General features: G+C 40.6%; 1 long non-coding RNA gene across 1 annotated transcript; it reads right to left on the minus strand.

Annotated features, from left to right (window-relative positions):
- Nucleotides 1-2732: 2732 nt before the first annotated feature.
- On the minus strand, nucleotides 2733-6337 carry LOC124465477. Its single transcript, XR_006955813.1, has 3 exons — nucleotides 6152-6337; nucleotides 5990-6029; nucleotides 2733-2752 (listed from the first exon to the last, which is right to left on the minus strand). It is a non-coding gene; the product is annotated as an uncharacterized LOC124465477 (long non-coding RNA).
- Nucleotides 6338-10249: the final 3912 nt, after the last annotated feature.

The raw sequence follows: 10249 nt of genomic DNA on the forward strand, positions 1-10249 counted from the left end.
AGTGGGAATATTTGGCGTATAAACCACGCAAATAGGGATCTACTTCAGGGTAATCGTATGGTTTCTAATTGTGCGAAATTACACATGATGACAAACCAAAAAGGCTAAATATAGCTACCAACAAATCTTGCCATACACCATGATTTAAGTAGCCCTAGCCTACACAAAAGGTGTGTTCGACTTCATGCAGGGCCGGCGGCGCGGACCAGCCAATGGCATTCACTCCTTCAAGTCAGCGAGCTGTCGGTGCCGCCGGCGCTGCATGAATTCGAATACACCTAAAGTCAAGGCTAATCCCTCGATGCGTCATCTCATTTAAAATACTACTCCATTGCCAACTAGGGCATTTAATGCTAATATTGATTACCTCTTCAACACCTCCATTATATTATAATCTATTCATACATACTTTGTATGTGATATATCAATTGTTAAGATGTTATGTTTTCGAACCCTAAACATGTAAACTTTGAAACATGTAGGCCTAGTTGAACTACAAATATGGCGTTGTTCAACATCTCGATTCAGTGTTTAATGGAATACGTTTGTAGTTCTTTTAGTAATTTGTGTTTTACACCAATATCATCTCCAATTTTATATTAGATTGATCAGAAATGTAAAATGTATATGCATTATAGATCAATACGCATTATATATAATCAGCACTACAAAAGTAAACTTTGGAATGTCTTTTTCTCATACTTTTATTTTATATTAAATTCGAGTTTTGAACGTTTTTGTCACACTGCATGGAATGTCTCAATGGAGCAACATGGACATTTTCAGCCCGGTAGCAGCATACATTGGAGTACAAGACACATTTTAGATTTTGAAAATGAACATTTCAAGGTGGCGCTGTTGAGCCTCTATCTGGCTTAGAGGTAAAGCCATGTGAAAAAAAGTATTTACTAGTCCAAAATATTCGACAGGGCAAGCCACGAACATGTACCACCAAGGACATCAAACCCCTAACCCTAGCGCTGTCTGTTCAGACCATGTCTTATGCAGAGCAACTAATCATCTTTTAAGTTTGGGGATAAACAAATGCACAAGTGGTTCTGTACCCTGGTTCTGTTTGTGCTAAACCAGGACTATGTGCCACCAAAACATAATTTGACTTTGACCACTGATGTCGTCTATTTAGATTATGAATGGTCTTGGAATCTATACTTGTAAAGATACCTCACTGCAATGGCAGATTTGGATTTTAATAAGACTGTCGTACAACAACGTCAAACCCATTTTTGGAAAGGTCTTAGCTTGCGGGTTCATTTATGTAAATTTGACACATTCCTGTAAACCCTTATCTGATATATTGACCTTTGAACCCTTGCCAGGGGTCACCTTAAAGCCCTGTATTTAGTAGTAGTATGGTAATTAGGGTTCCTTTCATGGCACATAGTCCTGGCTTGGTACAGTGAATGACTGGGGTTAGATAAACTGTGTCTTTTAGTTTCATAACCCTAGCCCCTACAGGGGATCAACAGCGCCACCTAGAAAAGGTAATTTTTCCTAAAATTAAATTCAATATTCTTTCCTATCTGAAGCTAGGATCATCCTGGGATTTTGTATTTAGACCAATATTGACACTCTTCACATCATACTGGAACCATGTTCAAAGATTATGATGTCAAATAATGTTAAGTAAAGTTTACATATAAAGATATTTAAATGTTGACTTTTCGAGTACTGATACATTTTGTCTTTCATAAAAGACCAATGAATGTATATTTGTCATATTAAGTGATTTAAATGTAACTGAGGACAAAGATCTTCTCAAAAAATTAGTTTTTAAATTGAAAGTAAAAAAGAACTACATTTCCCACAACCCCGCCAATATGTTTTAACGCTAATATGCGCTATATTTGTAGTCCACGTAAGTTCGCTATGGTTATCATTTTAGTTAAGTGTAGCCCACATTATTTAATGACCTATTCAATTACTTTAAAAACTTGTATAAGTCTTACCACGTGTCAACTGCAAAAAAATAGAATATATAATGTATAATTCATATAGCCTATCTTCATGCCATCACCTTTATTAAGGCATGGATTATTCTGAATGTGACGTCATCGCGCCACACTCCCAGTACAGATTATTCATATTCAGCCACAAGGAATCCATTATTTAACATTGTATGTAATGTGGTGTTAATAAGATAACAAATTTACATCCGCTTGTGATGGCCTAACTTTTAATCTAAGTTTTCTCTTCATAGGTAGTCTACTCTTACCTCCACCAAGCAAAGGATCAGACGGTTGCTTGTAGGCTAACATAAGTGAGTCCAACCATGCAAGTCAATGTTTATAAAAGTAATACCAAAGTTTATTGAACAGAAAAACAAGACTGAGTTAATGAAAATAAACCAAAACCTGGGAGCCGCTGGCCCTCCCCGCAATGGGAAGGCGGAGCCAGCGCGCTCCCTTACCTAACAGTGAATCTAAAACTAAAACCCGAAAACGTTAGCTTGGTCACCAACTCACCCATGTTATAAGTTTTATGGAGGCAACCATAAATCGATGCCTAGAACCCAGGAAGTGACTAAATGACTAAATGTAAATGTAAGTGGATAACAAACAAAACTTGAACTGAGAAAAAGATTGTGGCCGTAACAGTATCACAATAAGCTCATAACATGTTACAGTGTATATCAATAACAAATATAGAATTGGGAACTCTTAAAACAATAACCAGGCAGCTAGGCACATAAATATTAACAGCAGACTTCCAGGTATCCTCCCATTCTTTTACACTGTGAAAAGAAATACACATCAGAATCAGAATATGGTTTATTCACTATGTATGTGAACAAACACAGAATTTACGGTGGCAGGGAGGGGCAAACAATAAACATACGGATCTTAAAGTAAGTAAAAGTGCAAAAGTTTAACTATTTCTTAGAACTAAAATCTAAGAATAAAACAATTTAAGTATAAAATATGTATAAAAATAAGAGTAAGACTAAGTAAGTACAATTTTGATAACATAGTGGTTACTTTATCAAAAGTTAGTGAAATACAGTGATCAATGTTATCTGTTTTTACAATTTCACCATGAGATTATGTGACTTAAGTTGAAGGTCCCCATGGCATGCTGTTTTTGGATGCTTTTATATAGGCCTTAGTGGTCCCCTAATACTGTATCTGAAGTCTCCTCCCGAAATTCAGCCTTCGTGCAGAATTGCACGAAGGCAATGAGCTTTCCTCAGGATGTGCCGTTCCTGTATCTGTAGTTTTAAATGCTATGAGGAGGATATAGGCGGGGCTAACTGCCATACTTCGGTCGTTTGTAAGCCATGATGTCTCTCGAGGAAAAAACAATATCGTGCTTGCACAGTCGTAGCTAATTTTATCATTTGCGGGCCATATTCTTTGGAGGGGCAAAGCAGAGTAAGGGGAGGTAACCTTTCCCCTTATAACGCATAAGAGGAAAATTCCAGATGGGCCCATCTGAACTTTAATTTTCTCAAAGGCGGAGCAGGATATCCAGGGCTTGGTTTACACATATCGCAATTTCTAGCCACTGGGGGACCATAGGTAGCCTGGCTCTGCCCTCCTACGTACTTCCGCTCAATTTGGATTTTGCTTCTGTACTAGGTCTGGGAGCTCGGCTCTGAAGTCGGTTTCCAGAAACAAATTTGTTGTAGGTCCAATCAGCGAACAGAGGGAGTGGCTGAGAACGATGATGTAATGTTGTGCACTTGTTTGAGTAGTTCAGTAATGGCGGTGGAGAAAGATGCGAGCGAAACTATTCTGCGGTTGTGGCAACGCTGCCGAATATAGGTTAAAGCTGGAGCAAGAACATTCCTTGCTGAGTTTTGTTGGTGGCCATGATGTTGTGGCCCTCCTCCCCACGGGGTTCGGGAAGTTTGATTTTCCAGCTACGGCAGCTTGCTCCATTACAGTAGTGGTGAAGGAGTTGGCTAAGGCGAACGCTTGCGATTGGTTATGGCAAATCAGAGTGGTTCTGGGCGGATCCAATTGTTTTACACTTCAACAGAGGACCCGCCTTCAAGGAAGTTAATGTTGGTCAATGGAGAGATCCCAGACCCTCTGTACAAATGAAATGTACGAGGGTCTGGTTAGGACCAGGCTAGACCATAGGTAGGATAGGGGAACTCATATTAATGTTAAACAACCTCCTAAAGTGAAGTTTTCATATCATGGGACCTTTAACACTGTATAAGTAAGGGTTTGGAGAAGCACATTTTGTCGTATTGGCTTAAATAAAATTCAAATCCTAATAGTAATCAAATCAAATGCTTGGACAGTAATATGAATCTGTTATCTGTGGCCGTTACAGGACTATAATTAACACAAAGAATAACGAATCCTTATTGGATACTGCAGTTCTTTAGTAGAGTAGAAGTTAATTTCTCTGATTCAAGTTGGTGATAGTTTCTCCACAGAGGCAATGTATGTTTAATGATAAATGTTCAACTTTTAACAACAGGAACTATAGGCTTTTCACAAGTTGCTTGTGATGAAAAATGCTGTTGGCTACATTTCAGATGGAGGAAAGAACTTGAGATATAGCCAAAAGATAAGAGTACAGTCTCTTAGAGTTCGATGGGCCTAAATGTTAACCTGACAAGTCAGATAGTTTGTTGCACAGAACCACCTGGGGAAGTCATCCTTGGAAACTGTTAGGAAAAGGGCAGGCGCTTTTACCCCTAAAATTGCAAGGGATTGTATCTGTCTATTAGGGCCGGGCGGTATGACGGTATATACCGTGCGACGGCAGAAACCGGGAGAGTTTTGGCTATACCGTTTCAACCGCGGTATACTTTTTGACTACTTTTAAATGTTTTGGGTTGGGCAAAAAGGGCTTGCATCTAAAGTCTTTACAAATTTGTGATATTTTTGTATTTCACGTCAATTAAATGTCTGGTTGTTGTATTGTATATAAGCCATTGCATAAATCGTATTCCTTCAATATTTAGAATTGTAGTTTAACTTTTATTTGATTTGCTATTTTCGTTTGACCTTGATGCAGATTTGCGTTGGTCTGACGGAATTTTTGATGTGGAGTACACATTCATGCCGATGCTAATTAATTATATATTTGATGACCCATTCTGCAGGTAACCAATTTGATTTGTTGCTCAAGTTGTATGTCTCGTGCTGTAAAATTATTGTTGTAAAATTACACTGGTGGCGTTGCTAGCATTCTTGATTTAGGATGACTAGTGAAGGCTAGCTACTGACTAATTGAGAGTGAGGACATGCCGGGAAATATCAAACTGAGGCTTTAACGTATCGACCGAGCTTTAACAAGGTTGATACGCCAACACCGAAGTTAGATATGGATAGTAAAACTCTGAGCTGTGAGTACGTCACCATGCGGATGGCATGACTGTGCATCCGCCAATCGGAACGCTCGTACTGTCGTTGCCTTTAAATAATAGCCAGTAACGTCTTGTAGTACATGCAATACCGTTTTTTCCACCACACTAGTGGCACTGGTAAAATGTCTTAACTTAATTTACAGAACAATTACTATACCATGATATATACCGTAACCGTGATATAAAATTCCTCATACCGTGATAGAAGATTTTGGCCATATGGCCCACCCCTATCTATCACTCTCTATCTAAGGCCTGTAGCTGCCAGGAGTTCCTCTGTAGGATGATAATTCGTTTGGCCACAAGTGCATTACTTCAGACGGCCTAAGGTCAGATGGCTGAGCGGTTAGGGAATCAGGCTATTAATCAGAAGGTTGCCGGTTTGACTCCTGGCTGTGCAAAATTATGTTGTGTCCTTGGGCAAGACACCTCACCCTACTTGCCTCGGGGGGAATGTCCCTGTACTTGCTGTAAATTGCTCTGGATAAGAGTGTCTGCTAAATGACTAAATGTAATGTAAATTTAACTTGAAGCCTGGCAAGATGGATTCATGGACAAGCTAACTCAAAAAAGCTTTAATAATAATTAAACCCCCACTAAAAATAATTTAAATGAAACACAATTGCATGCATCTGAGCTTACCTGCTTTGAACGTCCCTCTTTTTAAACAGGAAATTGCAGCCTGAAAATATATGAACAGAGGAATAACAAATAAGATGATTTGCCTGATTTTTTGGGGGTCATTACAAGAAAAGATTATTCATAATGCATAAGCATATGATCCTTACATAAGACAACCTTTACCTTAAATTCTTTTTCTTTTTCCCGGGGAATGATTTTTGGGAAGACCTTGAGGAGAAGAGATGTGGGAAGAAGTAGAAAGTGGGTAACATAGAGAGAGGGTTGGTGAAGGAGGTAAAGAGAGCGAGGGACTGGGGAAAGGAGGTGCGGAGAAAGAATGGGAGGGAAGAGCAGGAGAACAGAAAGAGAGGGAGGGAGGGAAGAGGAGGGGAAGAGAGAGAGGGAGTCATAGGATGTGAAGAGAGAGAGGGAGTAGGAAGAGTAGATGAAGAGAGAGAGGGAGTAGGAAGAGTAGATGAAGAGAGAGAGGGAGTAGGAAGAGTAGATGAAGATAGAGAGGGAGTAGGAAGAGTAGATTAAGAGAGAGAGGGAGTAGGAAGAGTAGATGAAGAGAGAGAGGGAGTAGGAAGAGTAGATGAAGAGAGAGAGGGAGTAGGAAGAGTAGATGAAGAGAGAGAGGGAGTAGGAAGAGTAGATGAAGAGAGAGAGGGAGTAGGAAGAGTAGATGTAGAGAGAGAGGGAGTAGGAAGAGTAGATAAAGAGAGGGAGGAAGTCATAGGAGGTGGGTGGGGGACCGGGACAAGGTTAAGGGAAGAGCCCAATGAGGGTGGTATCGTTCGCAAAGTCAGAGACGTGTGTACCCAGCTTAACACGCTGCTTCCTGTCTGACAGGAAGTCTAATCCACCTGCAGGTGGAATCAGGCACGTTCAGCTGGGAGAGCTTGTACTGGAGCAGGGCGGGATGATGGCATTTAAGGCAGAGTTAAAGTCCACAAACAGGATCCTGGCGTAGAATGCTGGGGAGTCCAGGTGCTGTAGAGTGAAGTGGAGGGCCATGTTAACTGTGTCGTCCACAGACCTGTTGGCTCTGTAGGCAAACTGCGGGGGGTCCAGGAGGGGGTCTGTGATGGCTTTGAGGTGTGCCAGCCAGGGGCGCAGATGGAATTTTTGAACTGGGGGGGACCGAGCTGTCAGCAAATGATTCCAACTCCATTTGTTATTTTGTGTAATATATATGTACATATATGCAATGTTTATTGCAGCTTCAGTATATATAGGCTTACTTAAGTGCAACACTGAGGTAACAAAAGTGAAAACAATACTGCAATCCCCCGACCCTGTAGGGGGGTCCGGGGGCATGCTCCCCCAGAAGAAAAATTTAAAGTTAAACGCATCAATCTAGTGCACTTTGAGAGCAAAATTAAGAGGCTAGATCAATGTAGAATCTGTGCTCTTCTAAACAGTATCATGTTATTTTAACCAGCCCCTGATTGGCTGTGAGGTTTAGGCATTAAACTAAATAAAGAGTTTGATATAATAGTAGCCTATAGCAATAGTCCATATTTCATTTCAATTTCGCAAAACAAAGAAGACATTCTTAATTTAAAAATGAAATATAACGTGACTCATTTGAACCAGACCAGCAATATTTACCTTCATAAATTCTTCTTCACGTCCTCTGCCTCGGTAGAGCTAGTCGCCAAGCTAGAACTAGCTGTTGCTAGTGCCATATTTTCTGATTCTAAATCTGCATCTAGTACGTCCCGTAGTAGCCTATAATTTAATTTAACGTCTTTAATGGTAATAGACCGCGGCGCACAGGGATGGGTAATGAGCGTTGTTTAAGATCAAAATTACAATGCAACATATGGCAGACACCTTAGATGTAAGAGACCCCCTCAGATGTTTGACTTTGTTGCTTTCATGGGAGCCAGTCCTCACTCTATGGGAGCTCAGCTCCCTCTGGCTACCACGTAATTCGAGCACTGAATGAAAAGGAGCGAGCCAAACAATACAATTTTAAGCAGCCAAAAGAACGGGCCTACTAACGTCATCTCCATCACAACCAGGAAGACGCCAAGCCTAAAAGCACAAACGCCGGCTCCAAAAATACTTTAAAATAAGCATAATACACTTTTTCTTTTCAAGTGTTGTAGTACTTTGTGTGGCCAACGTTACACACGCTAACATCGCCTAATCAGCTGTGCAGTTATAACTGATGCTTGTGGCCTTACGTAGGGAGAGTGGTGGGGACGGATCGGGGTCGCTAGGAATCTGTGGGGGACATGTCCCCCCCCGTCCCCAGTGCCATCTGCGCGCATGGTGCCAGCACCAGGCGCTCGAAAGACTTCATTACCACAGAGGTTAGGGCGACGGGTCTGTGGTCATTATGTCCTGCTGGCCTTGGCTTTTTGGTTACAGGGATGAGCTCTGAGCTCTGGGCTTGTAGTTGGTGATCTTCCCGAGCCCTCTCCAGACAGAAGCAGTGTGGTTAGCAGAGAATTTGTGTTTTAGTCTCTCTGAGTACAGCCATACAAAATGAACAAAATAATGAATGTGCAACATGTATGCACAGTCAATGAACACTAAATTTGAAGATGATGGGTCAAGTGACCAAAAAGCTATTGAAGTTTCAAACTTTCAGAAATTCACTGAAAATAGTTTGAGGTGAAAATGAAAAAACTAAAGGCTGTGCAACATGTATGCATAGTCAATGAACAGTCTGGTATAGATTTTATGATGATAGGTCAAATGACCAAAAAGCTATTGAAGTTTCAAACGTTCAGAAATTCACTGAAAATAGTGTGAAGTGAAAATGAAAAAACTAAAAGCTGTGCAACATGTATGCTTAGTCAATGAACACTCTGAAATAGATTTGAGGATGAGATTACATGACCAAAAAGCTACATTTAGTCATTTAGCAGATGCTCTTATCCAGAGCGACTTACAGTAAGTACAGGGACATTCCCCTTGAGGCAAGTAGGGTGAAGTGCCTTGCCCAAGGACACAACGTCATTGACACGGCCGGGAATCGAACCAGCGACCTTCTGATTACTAGCCCGATTCCCTAACCGCTCAGCCATCTGACTCCTAAAGAGCTATTGAAGTTTTAAGATTTTTTTTGAGTTAAAAAACATTTTGTTACAACCTGATATGAAAATAAACAAAAATAGAGCTGCAAGCAGCGATGCGGGTTCCTCCGCAAAATGGCAAAATGTTATAAACATGTACACTGTAGAAGATCGAGACTTGGACAACAATAGACCAAAACTACTTCATGTTTGGCCAACAACAATAGGCTGAACGGGGATTAGAACTCATGAGCATAAGGTAACAAGTCAGTGTCTCTAGCCTCTCTGCTACACACCAACCGCTGAGATTTTATGATTAACAAGAGCTCATTATTAACTTTCCATAGAATATTTAAACTCTTCTTGAATTGATTTTTTTCCAGACTCTCAGTCAACTAATAATAGTCATGTGGGCAATTGGGCTGGGGCAGCGCTAATGTTCAGCTCCTTGCAAGAATAGTCTATAACTGTGTAGCAGCCGATTCTCTGGTCCGATTAAACTACACAACATACTCAATCAAGGTGACCAACAAGATTATTATAACTAACCAACAATAACATTACAAACATCCAACTGAACGAACACTACAACTGAAATCCCTCGCACGGCTTTTGAAACCAAACTATTTTCCACAAGTCTTTGCGTTTTTTGACATGCCGCACTGCATGCTGGGTACCCAAGGGTGCTGACTGCATGATATGAGAATTAGTGTTTGGTCAGCTTTGGGACAAAGGTTAAGAAACGGTTGACATTTCAAGGTGAAATTGCATGAAATTGCGCATGGTATTTCAGAAGGATGTCTGCCTGTTTAACTAAACAAGTAATCAAAATTATGACAGGCCAAAAGACTGTGCCTGGATGCTAACCTGTGACCTTGCGCTTTGCAGGACAGCGTTTCAACCCATTGAGCTACCCACAGGACTGGGAAATGTATGTCAATTTCTGTATAAAAAAAGAAAGCTGTTTCTCCTGTAGCGCGGTTTGTTCGATTTGGCCAAGTTTCAACAGCTGTAATTCAATAGTCTTTTGACATATCAAGGTGAAATTGCACATGGTACTCCAGAACGATGTCATCCACATATTTTCAAATTTAAGACAGACTCAAACAGTGTGGCTGGATTCGAACCTGCAACCTTATATTTTGCAGATCACCGTCCTGTGGTAAGCGTTGATAGATTCAGCCAAGGTTGAAACAGCTCTAATTCAATCATATTTTGACATACCAAAGTGAAATTGTTTATGGTACTT

This window comes from Hypomesus transpacificus, unplaced genomic scaffold (genome assembly GCF_021917145.1).
Source record: "Hypomesus transpacificus isolate Combined female unplaced genomic scaffold, fHypTra1 scaffold_51, whole genome shotgun sequence".
Classification (NCBI taxonomy): Eukaryota; Metazoa; Chordata; class Actinopteri; order Osmeriformes; family Osmeridae; genus Hypomesus; species Hypomesus transpacificus.